Here is a 10,913-nt window from a genome sequence, read left to right as displayed (position 1 = left end):
GCTGCGGCGCTCCGACTTTTACCCTCCAAAAGCTTCTCTAGAAGAAAATATCTGATCAGGAAGACGACACAAAAACCTTTTTTCCTTCTTTCCCCCTGAATTATTGATGAAATCCTGCGTTTTCCAGCTGCAGATTTTTTTTTCCTTCTCCTGCCTCTGCGCTTTATTGTCACACTCAAACACACACACACTCCTTCTCCGCCTGTTTTCTGTAACGTTGATAAGCTGAGAACCGAAGCTTGTTGTGTCGGCGAGAGCTGCTTTAAATCAGGTGACCTTGTCGTGTGACACCCGTGTAGTCGAGGCAGCCCGAGGACCTATTCACACTACGTTCGTTTTAGAGTTTATTTATGGGGAAAATGCAGCGGTGGAAAGAGAACTGGAAAACGCTACTCAAGTAAAACCGCTGTTCCTGAAATTTTACTCACGTGGAAGTAAAATCACTTGTGTAAAAATGTACTCAGATGCAAAGTCAGCCAGTTCAAATGTTCTGGAAGTGGAGGAGTAAACGATTTATGAGAGACCCACTGAGTTAAAGGACGTCCTGATGCTACCAGGTGCACGTGCAGGTGCTTTTCCGCGGCGAAAACTGCACCGAAAGCGACCGATAGATTCCAGTCAGGCACTTTGCAGCCCGAGCGTTCAACTGATGATTACAGGTCCACGGACGCCACGGCGGGAGCGGCATTTGGCCACATCAACCAATCAGTCGCCCCCTCTCACCGAGTGAAGCAGCAGAACGAGGCAGAGACGCGTAAATGACACAACGTCCTCAGAGGCCGCAGCCGACCAACACGCACCCAACGCCTCCTCTGCACAGTTTGGTTACAACCGTCAGCCATTGGTTGCTCCCACCGGTCTGAAGGTCGCTCCCCGGGGTCCTCCGCCATCCGCTCTAAATCCAGCTCCTCCGCCGGTTCATTCTCAGTGGGGAACAGAACCGGTCCACTCGGCCTCCTCCGGGTTTTCGGCTGGAAGGTCACCGACGGCAGGAAGGTGGCGCGCACCTCAGCGACGGCGGAAGTCGACGCTGAGGGACCCGCCCTCATGTAGCGTTTAGCCAGACCCGGCACGCACCCGTCGGTCAGGCAGCGCGGCAGGTGTGTTTGATTTGGGACACTGGCCCTGCTCGCCGGGTGGGGACATCATATCCGTGATTAATAAGGGAGATGCAGCCTTTTTTTAAATCTATGCTGAGGTCATGCTAATCTGAATTTTATTGCCTAGTTAGACCTGGTCCAGGTGTGAACGCAGCTGATCGGGCTCTTTTCATTTGTTTCCGTTAATCAGAACTTCATCACGTGACCACCTCCGCCCCTGCTCGTTGCCGACACTGCCCTGGTCTGTTTCCACGGTGTTTCTAGTAGCTCACAGTTGGTTTGTTGAAAAATGACTCGACTTGAACAGGCCCTTAAAGACTTACACATGACTTTGTGAGCCCTGTTTAGAGTTTTCAGCTCCTCCCCAGTCCTGGAGACCTTTAGTATTAAAAAATAAAAGCCTCGCTAACATGTTTTATCTCAGGCAGTTGATGCCTCTCAGCTGTTTTTCCGCTCTGATCAAACTGGCAAAGTTTTTAAAATCACTTCTTTTTCATCCTAAAAGCCGCTGAGTCGAATTTACAGCAGCAGCACAAACATCAAACACTGACACACACACACACACAGATGCTCCATACAGTCTACTGTCAGCACAGGTATGTTCACACACACACACACACACACACACACGCAACCATCTGGACATTCTCTGTGAAGTTTGAGTTATCAAAGTGAGAAACAGTCAGCGTGTTCACTCTGCTCTCGTTTGACTTTCTCACCAGACTGACAGGAAACATACAAACAGCTCACGCTCTGCAGCTCAAAGTGAAAACTCTGATGTCGCAGTGGCCTTGAACGCACCAACAAGGACAGATTGCGATAACGCTTGTGTGTGTGGATGTGTGTGTGTATGACAGCGTCCCCACAAGAACGGAAACCTCTCCATAGAGTCCATCGAGTAGACAAATGGTGTGTATCCATTGGTCACACACACACACACACACACACATATTCGGGGGGATAAATGTCTCATTGGCGGTGTCCTCCAGCCTCGAAAGGCAGAAGAAGAATGAAGGTGAGACGAGGACGGAGGAATGGATTCATTTGTGTTTGTTTGTGTGTGGTTCAGGTATTACTCTTGTTGTGGGGACGGAAATCTATTCACGCAGTCACATTAAGGGAACTTTTCTTCCTTATGGGGACAAAAAGCAAGTCCCCATAAGACAAATCATTAAGGTTAAGGTGGAGACATGTCTTTAGGCATATGTTAGGTTTCAGTCAGGTTCAGGTAAGGGTTTGGGCAAGCAGTCGTTATGGTTCAGGTTAGGAAATGAATGTAATTTCCTCGGAAGTCATGGAGACGTTAATGTGTGTGTGTGTGTGTGTGTTGTCGTCATGTAGTTTATATTCTCTGTTAAATACAGTTTTGTCTCTGAGAAATGATGTTTCTATACAACTGAACTGCAACAGCCACTAGCTTTTGTAGGAAAGGTAACTGGGACCGGGTTATGTTTTCTGCGTTTTTGATTTGTCCTGGTTTAATACAGAACCAGGTCACACGGACTCCGGACACGACCTGTTCATTTACACTGAACCAGAACAGCCGCAGGTATCTAGGGATTATCTCCTGCCCTGTGTAGGAACTGTGGCGAGTGAAGCGCAATCAAAGTTTGCTTTGTCTTCCTGGTTTTCTTTAATCGGTTGTACTGAAGACACACGGAATACTCTGAATTCCGTGCAGAGCGCTGGCTTTGTCTCCACTCAGAACTCAATGAAGGTGAGTCAAATATTAGTTGGTGCTGCTCACAGAGAGCAGCGTCTCCTCAGAAGCAGTTTTAGTCTGTTAGTCTAGGTAATCCACAGAACACGCTGGTTTTCAGTTTGTATGGTAACGCTTCTTTCCCTGTCATGCCTCCATCCCTCCATCCCTCCATCCCTCCATCCCTCCCCCCTCTCCCTCCCTCCCTCTCTGGGTGGCAGCAGCTCTCAGAGGCTTCATGCCTCCGTACTCTACACGCAAACTGAATACACAGATTTGTGTCTTTGTTTGGAAAAGACTGGAAGGGAGAAGAGAGAGCGAGGACGCTCTGAGAAACAATATAGCTTGAAGGGCAACTGGAGCTTATTACAAACACACCCTCACAGTCAGGGACCTCTGCCTGACTCTCTAACAGCTCATAAATGATTTATGTAATATTTCTGTTTGAACTCTCAGCTCTCTCTCTCCCTCCCTCTGCAGTAATAGTGTTGAAGGACGATATTGTTCCTCAGTTTAGATCACGAACCGTCTCCAGCCAGATGTGACGCCGCTAGTTTGTGTCTGACTGCACAGATTAACGTCCCGAGGGCTCCGACTGACCCCCACCTTACACCACAGTTTCACAGGATACTCTACAGCTGGAAGGATTAAGATGATCAACTGATTAGTCGATTGACAGAAAATTAACCGGAAACACTTTTGATTATCGATTAATCATCCGAGTTCTTTTTTAAGCAACAAGGCCAAAATTGCGCTGGTACCAGCTTCCCAAACGTGTCGGTTGTGCGACGGTAAACTCAATATTTTTGGCTTTTTGACTTGTTCAGACAAAACAAGACATTTGAACATGTTCACAGGACTTGACTGAATAATGATATTTTTCCAACGGCTTCTGGCATTTTATTCACTGAGCAATCAATAGATTATTAAAGAAAATGTCAGATGTATTGATAACGAAAATAATTATTGGCTGCAGCCTTGCAGTTCTGTGAAGGAATGATACGACCTTGCTGAGGTTTTCTGTTTGTTCACTACTCGACAAACAGAAAAAATTTAAGAAGTTTGATAAAACACGACTTTACAACAAAGGAGCAATGAAATATAAACTAAAAGAGAGTCCCTCTACTAAACCGGGGCCACAAGGAGGAGAACCTGTTGTAGTTTATGTTCTTTGTCGGCGCAGAAAACTTCTAACCACTTTACGGTCACCCCAATTAAATGGAGTAAACATGGGGGTATCGGGGCCCTCGGAGGTCTAAGGCCCCTGGGCACTTGCCCCCTTTGCCCGGTTGATAATCCAGCCTTGGCTGAAAGCCGCAAAGACTGGACCAACCAAACATAAAGGCTGTTCTCACCAACGGTCGCAGAAGTTTCGGTCTTAGACCGGCAGGAAGGAGCAGACACCTCACGGCTGAGTCAATCAAACAGACCTCAGTCACCCCTGGGGCTCTGGACGCAGTCGACCCCAGCTGTTCTGTTCTTCAGAGTTTGGTGGGGTCCTGGATGGAGAGGAGCGCAGGAGTGTAGAGTCTACGGAGGGACCTGGATCTGAGAGAACTTTGTGAGACGAAGCCAACGTCAGGTAAAGACGCTTAGTTACCCCTACGCCTCCCTCGGAAACCGTCGCAAATATGAAAAAATATTTTAAAAGTCTTGATTTGGACGTCTGGAGATCAGAACAGAACCGGAACAGATCCAGGCAAACTGACCCAGACCGGAACAGACCTGCTCAAACTTGGTCCCATCAGTCATCAGGTCCAAATCATATTAATCATCAGAGTTACAGTCTGTCTCCGTTTTAACGTACACCGTTTGTATCAGCTACTATCCTCCACCTCCATGCTGCTCATTTTACTGCTGCTGACTGATCCAAAACCGGCACATTTATTCCCGCATGTGGGCGTCTGTGGCTCAGGATGTAGAGCGGGTCGTCCACTAACCGGAGGGTTGGACCAAGTGTCGAAGTGTCCTTGGATACTGAACCCCAAATTGCCCCCGATGGCTGGGCCATCAGTATGTGTTGGTGTGTGTGTGAATGGGTAAATGTTTGATAAGACTAGAAGAGCAGCCCAGTCCACATTCACACCAAACACTCTCTCATGTATCTGAAACCCCAGGCTGGATTTCCTTAAATTGGTCAAAAGAAGTAGTGAGATCCAGACAAGGCGTCATCACTCCAGCTATCTGCAGCTCACATTCCTCAGAAGAACACACACACACACACACACACACACACAAACGATCGAAATGCAGCACACACACACACTCACACACACACTCAAAGACACTTCTCTGACTACTTACTATTCCTGCAGGCATTCGTGGGGAAAACATTGCTTTACTGTGATTTACTGTGATTTTGTCTCTTTGCCTGCCAGTGGCAGATTGATCTCTTTGATTTGAATTTTTACTTTCAGCGTCTTTTGCCGAATTATTCACAAAATCAACTCTAACATCTTTAAACTCTGCTGCGGCATCGAAAGGTCTCCATTCTCTCCCGTTCTGTTTTACCGTTACACCAGTGGTAGCAATTTGAGACCATTAAGACAAAAACTCTCAGGCATCTGAATCCAAACGAGGCTGTCGAGGCTCAACAGAAGCTATTTTTTTCCTTACGGACGTAAAATCACCAGCGGTCCTGATCACACTGAAGTGAGCGTTTTTCAGCCACCTCAGAACGTCCCCCCGGGGCTGTAACCTCACTGCGGGCCCCGGAAACAATGGCCGTGTATTAGGAAGTGGGCGATTTGTCTGAGTTGACTCATCGAGGTTCAATACTTTAGTCATAACTTCATATGTTTTATCTCATATGAGTTCTGTTTTGAAATTATTACAGAGCAAAGTCATATTTTGATAAAACTGAGGAACTGTTTACAGTTAATGTTAATGAGATCCCATTCATTTAGTTTGATGTATAATGTTTCCTCGCTTGGTGGTTTGCTCAGGGACGCTCGGGCTGACGGTCGTCTCCGCCCACAGAGGCTGCAGCGGTGTCGGCGTGGGAGGACTGAGGAGTCAGACTGGTCTGACAGGTGAGACATGGTCTGCATTTATGGAAAGAAACTGACGGAAAAGAAGTCTCAAAGTGACGTCCATTTATTCTGACGACAGAAGCAAAGAGCAGAATCCTCCGGCGAGTTGAGACGTATAACTCGAGCTCCTACACAAAGGAAATGACACAGCTATATGTTAGCATACAGCACGGCAAGTTTAAGCTGACTAGTAAACTTATAGCCGTGTTTTAACGGAAAGACCACAATGTGGCCTACCTCTCCCATGGAGAAGGATAAGAAAAGGGGAGTGGTAAAGGCGGGAGGCATCATTTATGGGGGGGGGACACATCGTCTGGTACAGATACTGAGACTCAAACGTTCCACATACTGACTCTGGAGAAATAATTTATTATGATATAACATATTACTGATGCATATTCGACACATATTCCACATATTTTTACTGCTGTACTGAATTACAGACTGACTTAGAGCTACACATACAGAGTTTATGAATGCAACATAGTCCACATTTCAGCAGAAACAACTTCAAGTGTTAAAGCCCAAGAGCAAAAAGGGATTGTTTGTTAGTAAACCTCAGAAAATGGATATGCAGACGTTTAATTCAACCGATGTCACAGCAGCACCGTCAGACCTGTGTCGTGTCCTGCCACAAGTTCATTAGAAATATAAAGAGACAGAAAAGAATGAATGTGGGAAAGTTTTTATTTGGATTTACTGTTGAATCGATAAATAGCGTAAATCACGGCAGCGTCTCCAAACTGCTGATTGAATCCAACCGAAAAATGACAGAAAAATCGAATGAATAAAATCCTCAGATGGAAACTGGAACCTTTGTTCTACCTTAATAGACGACTTCAGGGTAATGGTTTACCAAAATGTCATTACCTTTTGCAAACTGCAGTGAGAGCGTGTCCTCCGCAGCTCGTTGTGTGTCTCTGTTTCTGTTTGTACAGTTCCTGCCTGCGGCATTTAAAACTGATCCACTGTCCACATCTGCTCCACTCCACCTGTTTTTAGCGCCAGTGAAGAAGTTTTTAGCTTCTTCCGTCTGCTGCACAAGCTCCTGTTTTCTGTGGATTCCTGTGTGTCTGAGTGCGTTTGTAGAGTCAAGACTCCATGAACAGTGTCATCACGTTGGGCTAACCCAGGCCCAGGTGGACTTAGTTCCCTTTGGACAGGCTAGCTGTTTCCCCCTGCTTCCAGTCTTTGTGCTAAGCTAAGCTAAGCCAAGCTAACCGGCCGCTGCAGCTTCGTATTTACTGCGCAGACATGAGCGTGGTGTCAGTCTGAACGTCTGGCTTTAGGCAAAAGAGTTTAAGCAGATTTTCCAAAGTGTTGAACTGTTCCTTTAAGGTAATGGGCCAGGGAATGGATTGTGTTTCTCAGGCCTGTCGCAAGTAAAGAAGTACAAACTGTGTGTGACTCAGACTGGGACACACAATTACACCCAGTCCAATCAGAATAAAATCCCTTTTCTGTACGTGACTGGACACAAAATGTCTGTTGAATGTTTTTATTTTAATAACTGTGTGTGTGTGTGTGTGTGTGTGTGTGTGTCTTCCTCTGAGTGTATCGTTGTGATCTTGAAATGCTATCAGACAATGTCAGACAGTCCCACGAGTCTCCTGCTTCTCCGATGGTCTACATAAACACACTGGATGTGTATAAAGTATCTTAAGTGCCGTCGGACTTTCCCCAGAGCTTCATGAAGCTATTAAGGCCCTGAAGTTGTGTTTGACTGCATTTAGAAAAGAGTCTTTAAGCTACTAGTGCTACTACAACTGACTAAACCAGTAACCGTTTGAGTGAAATATCTGTTTCTCTGTTGTACATTAAAATAAATAATGACACACATGACTTTTATAATGACACAAAGTCATTATAAAAGACATGAAATGCAGCAAAGGCGCATGGATATAATGGAATTTTAGCCCAAAGCCTGGCACAAAATCAATAAATCAATATATCAATTATTTCTCATCTAAGATGAAATGAAAGGTGATGAATAATGGACAACATGTAGAACAGGTCATTTGTGGGTCTCGAATCCACCTGAAGAACAAAGTGTGGCTTTAGTGACACTGACGAGAGTCTGGATGAGCTCATGAAAAACCCTCGGCTGCTGCTGTCGTTGATCATCATTCTACTTTTTAAACTCAGCGTCTGGGGAAGCAAACCAGGTGGGGCTGACTTCCCGTTGCCACGCTGCGCTGCGATTGGCCGTTGGGGTCGTTGGCAGCTGTGGTCTCCGTGAGCGAAGTGGATCATCTTCTACGGCACAAATGTGAAGAAAAACTGGAGCTTGTCACCAGCTGCAGGATCTTGTTATAAACCAAACGTGGTTAAAGTAATCCCAGATTTAACGCGGAGTGGTTCTCCGGGGAAACAGCCTTTTGGTTCCTGCGTGTCACCGGGAGGGGGCGGTACCGGGTCAGGTACCGGTTTCGGGATCTCAGGCATCTTTCCGAGAGGATCACCGGACATGAAAGCAGCAGGAGTCTCTAGGCAACAAGGTACGACCGGACTCTGCAGAGCAAAGGCAGCCACCAGACACTGACCTGAGAGCAGGTATGTGCTCAGTCAGATTCTCACCTGGACTGGGAGGAGAGTGTGAAGTAGCATGTTGTACCAGATGCTGTACATTTCTGGCTTTGCATCTGTCCAAAGTAAATATCGCTGCCCTGCCATTTTTTCCACTGACAGTATCTAAATTTAACATCCGCCTCCGTGTATGAAAACCATTTGACCACACTGCTGGAACATAAAGGAAGGTGAAGATACGCAGACTGTCCAGTAGGACACGAGGGAGCGGCTGAATGTTTTGGAAAAATCATGCTGAAATAAAAGCCTTTATAAGTATATATCGATTAAAACTTCCGAATTTAAATACAATAAAGAATACTTTCTCTTGCTGCCTATTAAACCCTTTATGTTTTTAAAAAGTTTGCCGAGATCCACGAATTCCTCAGCAGCTTCAGTCTCTGTGTGGGGGTTTCCTGTCTCCACCGACCCTCCTCGTCCTCTGTAAAGGTCTCAGCTGGTCCCCCCTCCATACTAATGCGTCAGGTCCTCGGCGAGGGGGCAGGTAGCTTCCACTCCGTCATGCTGCTGACCTTTCTGTGATGTATGGGGTCATCTGATCTGCTGCTCTGTCGTTTGCCAGATTTATGAGGCCGTCAGCTGTAAAACATCACGACCTATGCAAAAGATGGAACTGCCGCATTTTTCGGGAGGTTGATCAACAGCTGGATTTCGACGTTCGTACGAAAGCAGGAGGGAAAGTGGAGAAGCGCCTCACAGCCGATGCTCCTGAAACTGATACTGGATCAGCCACAACATTAACACGTGCTGGTTTTAATGGTTTAATGTTGTGGCTGGTCGCTGTATATATACTGTACATGTATAGAATATTATATAGAATTTGCTAATTGTCGTGAGCCCGGTTCTTGGTCCTGCTGTTATCTTGTTGCGTGAGTGAAGCTCAGCCACCGGGCCGGGCTCCTATTTGTTTTATGGCCGGTCCTCAACCGTGAGCTCAGCCTTACCAACGTGACCGTCGTCCCTGCCTGACTGAGCGGTGGAGTTCCCCCAGTGGCCGTCGCTCTCTCCCTCTCTCTGATTGGCTGTATTTACCTGTAAGATGGTCAGACGCCTGACCCGTTCGTCTAGTTTGGTTCCTGCTCTCAGTCTCTCTCTGCCACACATTCCGTCGTCCACATCCAGTTCAGCATGTTTTATTTGCAGGAAATTTAAATCAGTCAAAACAAACCACACACACACACACACACACACACACACACACACACACACACACACACACACACTCATACGGTGTTTTCATCTCTCCCTCCTCTAATTGCAGGTTAGACGTTGTTTGCTCAATGTTAATCGGAACAAACACAATTTTCCAGCAGGATTTAATGCTCCCGTCTTTGTCTGCGGTTCACATCAGGACAAGCTTCCTCCTACGGCTTCCTCAGCTCTGAGTAAACACCTGGAAATATGTCAGACCTGCATTTCGACCCTCGGTCCGGCTAATCGTGGCTGTTGTTTCCTGACACCCACTGCTCAGTGTGCTGTGGAAGGGTTTTTCTTAGACTGACGCAGTGACAGTTTGACATTTGTGAGTCTGCAGAAAAACACGAGAACGGTCGTCATGAAAAAACAGCACAAACGACACGATAAAACTAAGAAAAGCTGATAACCGTGGTTGGGTTCTTTGCTTCGGTCTGAACCAAAATGCCAGTTGAACTGCTCCTAAGTCTCATCGTCTCAGCATCAAATCATCGCAGTCATTTAATGTTCTGCTGATCTATGAACCGTGCCGGCAGAAACCGTCATCGAATTCAAACCGAAGCTTAGCCGGGACTGTGTTCACAGGAAATCTGAGTGTTTTTGTGAACACAGATGTATACGCAAAGTACAGTAGCCAGGATGGGCCAATCCAGGTAGCAAATGTAGTAAAATGACAATTGTGTGCAGTGATGCTGGGGAATTAGACGGTGACACACACCGCCAGTGTGTGTATTTACACACAAGACAATGGGTCTTGTCTCCTAGAAATGACGTTCATCTCAACAAAGTGTTTTCCAAACCTCCGTTGTGGCGACAAACTCAATCTCCGGCAGGATTGTGTTCAGACGCGGCGTTTTTCAGAGTGAATGAAGCGACACATTTATCTACTGCACCGGATAGTGACTTAAAAACTTTAAGACTTTGACTCGGAGTCTGGGGTCCACGTCCAGAGGCCCGTCTGTGGTTCAGGTTCAGGAAAGATGTAGATAAACAGGTTGTGTCTGAGGTCACTGTGAACTTTTTCTGTATCAAACCAGACCAGGATCTTTCCTGAACCTGAACCAGGTGCTGCGAGAGTCTGAACAGAACCTTAAACCAGTTTAATGATGCTGGAGTCGCTACAGGTGGATGTTGAGCTGCAGGATCAGACGTTTTGATGGAAAAAACAAACATGTTGTCAGTGAATATTTGACTGAAACGTACTTGGGTCTTGTCAGATACAGGAATCAACAACGCTTCCTCGTGATGTGGATCTAATCCAGTTCGCTTTACTGTATTGTATCAGTGTGGGAGGCAGGGTTG

The 10,913-nt window shown here is 46.4% G+C and overlaps 1 long non-coding RNA gene across 1 annotated transcript; it reads left to right on the top strand.

Annotated features, from left to right (window-relative positions):
• Positions 1 to 1,048: 1,048 nt before the first annotated feature.
• Positions 1,049 to 7,218, top strand: LOC120786665. The gene is made up of 4 exons (XR_005706740.1): positions 1,049 to 1,696; positions 1,823 to 2,009; positions 5,745 to 5,831; positions 6,770 to 7,218. It is a non-coding gene; the product is annotated as an uncharacterized LOC120786665 (long non-coding RNA).
• Positions 7,219 to 10,913: the final 3,695 nt, after the last annotated feature.

Source organism: Xiphias gladius, chromosome 24 (assembly GCF_016859285.1).
Source record: "Xiphias gladius isolate SHS-SW01 ecotype Sanya breed wild chromosome 24, ASM1685928v1, whole genome shotgun sequence".
Lineage (NCBI taxonomy): Eukaryota > Metazoa > Chordata > Actinopteri > Istiophoriformes > Xiphiidae > Xiphias > Xiphias gladius.
Note: the sequence above shows the minus strand (reverse complement) of the source record. Positions and strands in the feature narration are given on the sequence as shown.